Source organism: Arachis hypogaea, chromosome 13, assembly GCF_003086295.3.
Source record: "Arachis hypogaea cultivar Tifrunner chromosome 13, arahy.Tifrunner.gnm2.J5K5, whole genome shotgun sequence".
In the NCBI taxonomy this organism is placed as follows: Eukaryota; Viridiplantae; Streptophyta; class Magnoliopsida; order Fabales; family Fabaceae; genus Arachis; species Arachis hypogaea.
The window spans coordinates 78,712,305-78,722,852 of record NC_092048.1 but is presented as its reverse complement, the minus strand read 5'-3'; the positions used below and the strand labels follow the sequence as shown (position 1 = coordinate 78,722,852).

Below are 10,548 nucleotides of genomic sequence, written 5' to 3'. Positions count from 1 at the left end.
AGAGATTGAATGCAATTGGGTTTCATGGGAACCTTGGGAAAGGAAACATGAAACCATGCTTGAAATCCCTTCTCACACCTGAGTAGAATCTGGGTTTTGGTGTTTGGATATGTGACATATAATCCTCCCTCTACTTGGACCTACAATGGTGTGTGGCATAATTAGGGACCAAGCTTATCTCTCTTCATGAGCAATTAGACCAAGGAATTGGCTATTGATCAAGATCTGAGAGATTGAGTCACCAAGGGATTGGGGCTCAATCAATCATGATTGCTAAGAGGTCAATGAGTTGCATGATTGAAGAGGATATAAGCTAGATTTGATCCAAAGAGACAACATCTCCCAATCTCAATGAATTTCCCCATTCTTATCTATCCATTTCTTTATAGCTTAATTTTACATTCAGTAATTCCCCATTCCCGTTTACATTCAAGTCATTTATGATTCTGCAATTTACATTCAGCCATTTCTGTTTCTGCACTTTATTACCTTTCTTTATATTCTAGTCATTTACATTTATGTCATTTACAATTCTGCACTTCACAATCTTATTGATCCGCTTGACTAATTCATCAATTAATTAAAACTGCTCGAATTTGCCAATCTCTGGGGATACGATCCCACTCCACTGTGAGTTATTACTTGACGATAATTTTGGTGTGCTTGCCAAAAGAACTAATTCACCAATTTTTGAATGGGGGTGTGAATTTTAGTCATCAATGATGGTCTTCCTGAGTCATTGGGGGGCATTTCCAGGATGTAGAAATCAATGGGAAACGTGAGCCCCTTAATGTTCACTAGTACATCTTTAGCAATTCCAACTACTGTAATAATGCTTTTATCTGCTAACACAAAACGAGCTGCCGATCTTTTTAAGGGAGGGAGCCTCAAATTATCATATATAGACAAAGGCATTGCTAACACATGCTCCTAAATCACACATACAGTCAGAAAATATCACACTCCAATGGTACAGTTAACCATACATGGACCTGGATCACTACATTTTTCAGGTATATTTCCCATTAAAGCAGATATAGAACTACCTAAAGGAATAGTTTCTAATTCATTAATTTTATCTTTATGTATGCACAAATCTTTTAGAAACTTTGTGTATTTAGGTACCTGTTGAATAACATCAAAAAGGGGAACAGTTACCTCGACCTTTTTGAATATTTCTACCATTTTGGGGTCAAGTTCCATCTACTTTCTAGTTTTCCTTGCAAGTTATGGAAATGGAATAGGAGGGGCACGATTTGTAGCTTTAGCATCCCTTGGTGCTTCATTCTGCGGCTGAGCTTCTTCTTCTTCAACTATGTCTTGTACGTCCTCTTCTTCTGCAGCTTCTTCCACTTCCACCACATCCTCTGTCGGCACATTTTTTGGTGGGTTTGGCTCCTCATGGTTCCTCTTCTGTAGTGTGGTTATGGACCTTAGAGTGATGGCATTGATGCCACCCTTGGGATTAGGCAGTGGTTAAGAAGAAATTCTATTACAGCTTGAAGGTTGATGTGTAGAATTAAGTGAGGAATCCATCCGGGAGATGAGAGCTTATAAAGTGGCAGTTAAGCCGTTCAGACTAGAGTTAAATGTCTTGTTGTCCTTGTGCAAGAGAACGGAGCATCTCTTTATTTGATGAGAAATTAGAATAAGCAGTCTGAGAAACTTATTGTTGGGTTTGCTGGGGTCCTTGTGGTTGTCTTAGGTGAGGTGCTCTGTAAAGTTGGTTCTGATTCTGTTGTCGGTTGTTGTTATTATTATTCCACCTCTGGTTTTCATTATTGTCTCTGCCTCCTCTGTTAAAGTTATCCCTCTAGCCATGGTTAGAATTATCTCTCCAGCCTTCGTTGGAATTGTCCTGCCATCTATGGCTATTGTTGCCACCTTGGTTGTAGTTGCCACCTTGTTGATTGTATCCTTGATTCGGGCGGTCATAGAAGTTGTGAGTGGCTGCCACAGTGTTATCTTCCTGGAGCTGTGGGCATTCATCAGTATAATGACTATAATCAGCACAGATCCCGCATACTCTTTATGGAACTAACTATTGGCTTTGTTGTGGTGAAGGCTGAGCTTGTTGCGCTTGTTGTTGATTCAACTGCATCTGCTTCAGTAGGTTGGTCATTTCATATATACTCTGGGTGAGAGCAGTAGTCTCTTTGCTAGTGGAAATCTCTTCAGCAGCTTTGGGGTTGCGCCTCTGTCTGTTATTCCTAGTGGACTCAGATAAGTCCCTGATCAGTTGCCATGCTTCATCTGTGGTTTTGTACTTTTTCAGAGAACCATTATTGGCACCTTCCAGTGTAGTCTTATCCTGGGGGTTCATGCCTTGGGTGAAGTAGCTGATCAATACTAGTTTACCAATCATGTGATGGGGACATGCGTCCAGGAGATTGTTGAAGCGCTCCCAATATTCAAAGAGAGTCTCTGATTTACCTTGAACAATGCAGGAGATCTCATTTCTCAGTCTATTTGTGACTTTAGCTGGGAAGTATTTTTCCAAAAATTCTCTCCTAAGCGTATCCCAGTTGGTAACAGTTGCTTCAGGTTGGGAGTTGTGATGACAAGTCAACTTAGCCTAGTTTTACTAGTCTTTTTCTTTGATTTCAATAAGTTTTATGCACTTTCTTGCACTATAAGTTAGTAATTTGGATTGGAAGTGCATAGTTTCTTTGAATCAATCAACCACCCTTTAATTGATACAAAATCATGAGGTTTAAGCTAAATTTAATTGATAATTAATTGATTTATAAACCTTATGAATTTTGTGATACTTTGATTGGTTGTTTTGATTACTTGTAGGTGAAGAAAAGAAAGAAACAAGGGAATCGTGGCCTAAGGAAGGAAAAAGCGTGGCCCATGACCATTTGTTCCTTGGCATCATGAACTGACATGCATTAATGCTTGTGCATGCATCATGGCATTACATGAATGAACGTTCAAAGTTCATTAATTAGCATTGCTATAAAAATTAATGCATGTATAAAGCATTTGATCATTAAAGAATGAATGCTACGTTAATACATTGGCATTAATTAATAAAGCCAATAAACGCATGCAATATTAAAGCCAAATTGGCTAAAGAACATATCAAGCCCTTTCAACGTTAATGCAATTGGCTTTATTAATTAATTAATGAATACATGCATGATTTTTAATTGCCAATGAACAAATGAATGAATATTAGCATTCATTGGCATAGCACATGCACCAGGGGAGGCCAACGTTTGAGACCAAGTTTGCCTCAAACTTGGAGGCAAACATTGGCATGGCATATGCACCAGGGGAAGGCAAAGTTTGCGCCAACGTTTGCCTCAAACGTGAGGTCAAATGTTGGCGCCACAAGAACAAGCAAAAGCACCCCTGGAGTAAACCAACGTTTGCGCCAACGTTTGCCTCAAACGTGAGGTCAAACATTGGTGCCAATTTAGCATGAAGAGGAGTCCCTGATTAATGATTTAATTGAGCCACGTTTGCGCCAACATTTGCCTCAAACATTGGCCAAAGGAGTAGCATGGGAGAACCACGTTTGAGCTCACGTTTGACCTCAAATGTTGGCTCAAACGTGGATGACAGCAACTTGGCCGAGCTGCATAATGCCACATACGAAGACGTTTGAGTCAACGTTTGCCTCAAACGTTGACTCAAACGTAAATGGTCCATGGTCCGGTTCACAAGTGGATTTCTTTCCAACACCAAGGGCAATCAACAGAGGCTATCTTCAATCCAATTCCATCAAGGCCAAGGCCCAAATTCAAGGCTCCATGATCAATTGAAGAAAGTGTATAAATAGATATTAGTTTGATTTAGAAAGACGTCAACTTTTACTTTTGAATTTACTGACTGTAACTTGGACCTGGGAGGAGAATTGAATTTTCTTCCTCTTCGTTTTCTCATTTTCTTTATTGCAATTCTTGCTTGAGTCTTGGGTGTGGAGAATTGAGGAAATTCTGTCTCAATCTCACCTTGAGATCTCTTTCTGTTTCTTTCACTGCACCATTGGAGAATTGAGATTTGAATCCAAGTTTTCTTCTGTTTTGATTTATAATCTCTTGCGATTGAATTCTAAATTTGGATCTAAGAAGGCAGTGAGATCTAGAATTGGTTATCTAGTCTCTTGAGTCCTGAGATCTACATCTTTCAATTTCAATTTCCTTGTTTCATTGCTACACCAAGCTTATTTTCATTTGCATTTAAGATCCGGTTTAATTAAATCCATCTTCTACGTTTCTGTTTGTTGAGATTTACTGTTCTCTTGTTTAATTTTTGCAATCCCACATCCCTGACCCATTTACAATTCAAGCCATTTATGTTTCTTGCACTCTAAGATTCTACAATTTGCATTTCTTGCGTTCTAAGTTTCTGCCATTTAATTTCTTGTTCTTTAAGATTCAGCACTTTTATTTTCTGTTCTCTTTAATTTCCTACAATTTACCCCTTTCCCTTTACTTTTCATGCAATTTAATTTCTGTTAATCACAAATCACTCAACCAACACTTGATTCACTTGACTAAATCAACCACTAAACTAAAATTGCTCAATCCTTCAATCCCTGTGGGATCGACCTCACTCATGTGAGTTATTATTACATGATGCGACCTGGTACACTTGCCGGTGAGTTTTGTGTCGGATCGTTTTCCGCACATCAAGTTTTTGGCTCCGTTGCCGGGGATTGAATTAGATTGACAATAATTAAGTGAAGTGGAGATCTAGATTAAGCACTTTTTCTCTTTCTTTTTACTAAGCATACTAACTCTTTGAATTTTTGCTTAAGCTAACACTAACTTCACTCTAGCAATAGAGTGTTTAATTCTGGTTCCTGGTTCTATGTTTATGTCAGGAGGAAGAAGCGATGAATCCACACCTTTTGATCTTGAAACAGTTTGGAGGTTGAGAAGAGAACCAAGAAATGGAGGAAAATCTAACAAATCCACAAGTGGGAGTGGCCAACGACAATGGTCAGCTCCAAAGGAGAGTATTGGCTTCATATACATTTGCTAATCCAAGGCATTGTGGGAGTAGCATCCTTACCCCAAATGTCGATGCAAATAACTTTGAATTGAAGCCCCAACTCATCACCTTGGTGCCGAACAACTGTTCTTATAGAGGAGGCCCCTTGGAAGATCCAAACCAACACTTGTCTACTTTCTTGAGGATTTGTGACACTGTCAAAACTAATGGAGTGCATCCTGATAGTTATAAATTGTTGTTGTTTCCATTTTCCCTGAGAGACAAAGCCACTCAATGGTTGGAATCCTTCCCAAGAGACAGTATCAACAATTGGGATGATCTAGTAACCAAGTTCCTTGCCAAATTTTACCCACCTCAAAGAGTTATTAGTTTAAAGACTGAAGTACAAACATTCACACAAATGGATGCTGAACCCTTGTATGAGGCATGGGAACGATACAAAGCTCTAATCAGGAAGTGCCCACCTGGAATGTTCAGTGAATGGGACAGATTGCAGAATTTCTATGAAGGCTTGACATTGAAATCTCAAGAGGCTTTGGATTATTCAGCAGGAGGCTCTTTACAACTCATGAAAACTGCAGAGAAAGCCCAAAATCTCATTGATATGGTGTCTAACAACCAGTATTTCTTTGCTCACCAAAGGCAACACCAACCATCACAAAAGAAAGGATTGATGGAGTTGGAAGGAGTGGATACCATCCTAGCTCAAAACAAGATAATGCAGCAGTAGATTCAACAACAATTTGAGCAGATGGCTAAAAAGATTGATAGTCTCCAAGTTGCAGCAGTCAACACAAGCCAATCATCAACCAAATGGGGACAAAATGAAGAAAACCAAGAAGATCAGCAGCAGGAACAACCTCAATATGTGCACAACCAAAGCTCCGGCCAAAATGAAGTCTATGGTGACACCTACAATCCATCCTGGAAGAACCATCCAAACATAAGATGGGGAGATAACCACACTCAAAACCAGCAACCATGGCAACAAAATTCAAACCAAAACAACTCAAGAAACAACCAAAACCACAACCAGCAAAACACTAACCCCAATCCATATAGAAAACCCCAAAATAACCACCCAAATTCTAGCTACTGTCCACCCAATAACCAAACCACTAACCAAAACACCCACATCAACCTTCAACACCCCACAACCATCCACAAACATCACAAGACACTCAAAGGATCTCCAACTTGGAGATATTGATAGAAAAGATGATGAAGCACCAAGACATAATGATGGAGAAACTCACGAAAAATCAAGAGATGGCAAGACAAGATCAGGAAGTAGCAAGGAAAGATCAAGCCATAACAAGTAAAAACCAAGAAGCTTCAATCAGAAATCTTGAGAGGCATATGGAACAAATGGCTAAATGAATTACATAGATGGGTGAGAAGCAATCAAATGCATCCCCTAGTGCCACTCAAGACCACCCAAGGGACAAAGGAAAAGCTACAAAGTGGGAGGAATGCAAAGCAATCATAGTGGGAAGTGAGAAGGAAGCAATCAATCAGGAAGAACACAACAGACAAGTTCCACAAGAAGAGACAGAAGAGAGAAGTGAAGAGGATAGAAAGACCGAGAATGCAAAAAGCTCAAAGAGAGATAAGAACATCCTTGAAATAAAGCTACAAGAGAAGAAGGAAGGGGTGAAGCCAGATGTCCCCAAACTTCCGTACCCTCAGAGGTTCAAAAAAGAAAACGAGGATAAGCATTACTCAAAGTTCCTGGACATATTCAAGACACTCAGCATCAATATTCCTTTCTTAGAAGCACTTGAACAGATGCCATTATATGCCAAATTTATGAAAGAAGTGCTAACAAAGAAAAGACCCTTGAAGGAAGGACAGATTGTTGAAATGACAATGGAATGTAGTGCTATTCTCCAAAGAGGTCTACCAGAGAAGAAGGATGATCCTGGAAGGTTTTATATACCTTGTACCATAGGAGACATAACTATTGAGAAATCATTCTGTGACCTTGGTGCAAGCATAAACTTGATGCCTCTATCTCTTATGAGGAAGCTTCAAATTTTTGAACTGAAACCCACTCGAATAGCTCTTCAAATGGCTGACAAGTCCATTCAGCAAGCACTTGGAGTTGTAGAGAATGTGCTGGTAAAAGTGGGGAAATTCCTTCTCCCAGCTGATTTTGTCATCCTGGATATGGAGGAAGACCCTAACACTCCCATCATCCTGGGGAGGCCTTTCCTGGCCACGAGCAGAGCATTGATAGATGTTGAAAAAGGGGAATTGTTGCTGAGAGTGCATGATGAGCACCTAGCATTCCATGTTTTTAAAACCCTGCATGAGCCCACTCAAGAAGAAGATTGTATGAAGGATAAAGCCAGGGATCAAAGCTTGAAGGAGGTAGTCAATGAGTTAGCTCCAAGACTTCTAAATCCATGCTTGAAAGTAGTAAAGATGGCGCAGCAAACCAAAAAAATCAAGAAGGAACTAGATCCAAAACCTCCAGATAAGAAATTCAACATCTCAGATAAGGAACCACCAAGGCAGGGAGTATCTTTTGAGAAAGAAAAGAAGAAGAGGCCAAGAGGGTGGAGAAACAAGAAGATCCCTACTGAAGGCTTTTCACCAGGGGATAAAGTGATGTTGAACACCCAACCAATGAAGGTGTGTCCACAATTATCTGAGTACTATACTGTGAACCGGATCCTTTCACTTGAACACCTAGAAATCATTAAAGAGGAGACCGGAAGGAAGTTCACAGTAAGAGGAGAAAAGCTAAGGCACTATGCTTATCAGCCTCCATGATCAAAGAACAAGATGTCAAGCTAGTGACAATAGAGAAGCGCTTGTTGGGAGGCAACCCAACCTAAGGTAATTTTCTCTTCATAGCTAAGTTAATAAAAGAGTTGAATAGATTTCTCTGTATTGCAAAGAGCTAAGTTTGGTGTTGCACACCAAAATAATTAAGGGGTGAATGTTGGATGCTAAGTTTGGTATTCCACCAAAAATTTCATTAAGAACACATTGCACCCTCAGCATGATCAGTATCGGCTCCAAACCATCAGAGAAACTGCTTAACAATTGTCATGTTTCTAGTTTTTAGTTGTTTTCTAGTTCATAGTTTGTTTTCTAGTTCATAGTTTATTTCCTTAATAAAAGTACTTGATGTTTCATGCATGTATTTATTCTGCTACATATAGAAGTAGGCAAGGAACTAAGTTTGGTGTTCCCATACCAACTTAGGTTCACAGAATCACAAGCATACATGCATGCTAACTGCCTCTCAAGTGCTTGGGGAACAAGCAACTTTCAATATCTTTTGTAGAAAGTCATTCAATCTCTTGGAGGAAAAGATACATCATCATGGACAGAGGAAGGACATGGAACCCAACAATGATGATGACACAGATGAAACAAATAGACTCCAAGAGGTTGTATTGTTCTCTGACTGATTCTAGTTCAAATATGTTAATAGAAAGTGCAAATGTCCCCTGTTGATTAGTATCTTTCTAGATTCATTTACTGTCTGCGAGTTTGTTTGTTTTCATGCTGTTATGGCTTACTAGTCTAAGTGCTTGATTTATTTTCATCTTACTTGAATTATATGCTTTGTTCCTCATGCTTGAATAAAAGAAAAATAACTGTGAAATAGAGAAAGAGTAAAAGTCTGGTATGATATGAGACAAAATAAGATTATGTGGTGGTATGTGCTGGTTCAATAGTTGATTTATAAATAAGGCTGAATGCAGGCATGACTTTGTGATATAAACTTGAGTTACATTTCATGAGACTTGACAAATGAAAAAAGTCCAAAATAAAAGAAAGAAAATACAAGAGAAATAAGCAAAAAGAAATACACAAGGCTAGGCACCAATGGCTGCAAATTTGGATAAATGCCTGTGATACTCTTGTACAAAGATAAGCTTGGATAACTAGGTTCTAAGGGGTGCTTCATCACCCGGCAACTTGAGTTAACTAACCCGGGATCGCCAACTGAAAGTCCACCATCAAGAGCTACTTTGAGACAAAGCATTTAGTAACCCAAAGAGGTGTTGGGCATCAATTTCCAAAGAACAAACAGAGATGAACAAAACAAGCTAAATGCCTGTGATGTGTGTGTGCTAAGGAGAGGCTTGAGCAAGTAAGCCCATAGGGGTGTTTCAACACCTAGCATCTTGAACCAACTGGGTCGGGAATGCTGGCTGAAAGCTTACTCTAAAAAGCTGCCTTACAACACAGCATTAAGCCTCAGCCAAGAAAGAGAGCAACAAAAAGAAAAAAAAACCCAGGGACCAAACAATAACAAGTCTCATTTTTTTTGTAATTCAAGTAAGGATCCAAAGGGATGTTGATGTCTCAGCCACAGAATAAAAATCACTAAGATACCATGCATAAAAACCCCATTTACCAGTATTCAATGTCTTCCAATAAAAGGCTTATACACTTCTCTGCTTCCAGTAATTTTCTTTATGTTTTACTGCTTGCTTGGGGACAAGCAAGTTTTAAGTTTGGTGTTGTGATGACAAGTCATCTTAGCCTAGTTTTACTAGTCTTTTTCTTTGATTTCAATAAGTTTTATGCACTTTCTTGCACTATAAGTTAGTAATTTGGATTGGAAGTGCATAGTTTCTTTGAATCAATCAACCACCCTTTAATTGATACAAAATCATGAGGTTTAAGCTAAATTTAATTGATAATTAATTGATTTATAAACCTTGTGAATTTTGTGATACTTTGATTGGTTATTTTGATTACTTGTAGGTGAAGAAAAGAAAGAAACAAGGGAAGCGTGGCCTAAGGAAGGAAAAAGCGTGGCCCATGACCATTTGTTCCTTGGCATCATGAACTGACATGCATTAATGCTTGTGCATGCATCATGGCATTACATGAATGAACGTTCAAAGTTCATTAATTAGCATTGCTAATAAAAATTAATGCATGTATAAAGCATTTGATCATTAAAGAATGAATGCTACGTTAATACATTGGCATTAATTATTAAAGCCAATAAAAGCATGCAATATTAAAGCCAAATTGGCTAAAGAACATATCAAGCCCTTTCAACGTTAATGCAATTGGCTTTATTAATTAATTAATGAATACATGCATGATTTTTAATTTCCAATGAACAAATGAATGAATATTAGCATTCATTGGCATAGCACATGCACCAGGGGAGGCCAACGTTTGCGACCAAGTTTGCCTCAAACTTGGAGGCAAACGTTGGCATGGCATATGCACCAGGGGAAGGCAATGTTTGCGCCAACGTTTGCCTCAAACGTGAGGTCAAACGTTGGTGCCACAAGAACAAGCAAAAGCACCCCTGGAGTAAACCAACGTTTGCGCCAACGTTTGCCTCAAACGTGAGGTCAAACGTTGGCACCAATTTAGCATGAAGAGGAGTCCCTGATTGATGATTTAATTGAGCCACGTTTGCGCCAACGTTTGCCTCAAACGTTGGGCCAAACGTTGGCCAAAGGAATAGCATGGGAGAACCACGTTTGAGCTCACGTTTGACCTCAAACGTTGGCTCAAACGTGGATGAAAGCAACTTGGCCGAGCTGCATAATGCCACATACGAAGACGTTTGAGTCAACGTTTGCCTCA

General features: G+C 39.2%; 1 non-coding gene across 1 annotated transcript; it reads left to right on the top strand.

The window, feature by feature from the left end:
• The first annotated feature begins 2,359 nt into the window (after positions 1-2,359).
• On the top strand, positions 2,360-2,467 carry LOC112738535 (small nucleolar RNA R71). The gene has a single exon (XR_003169491.1). It is a non-coding gene; the product is annotated as a small nucleolar RNA R71 (small nucleolar RNA).
• Positions 2,468-10,548: the final 8,081 nt, after the last annotated feature.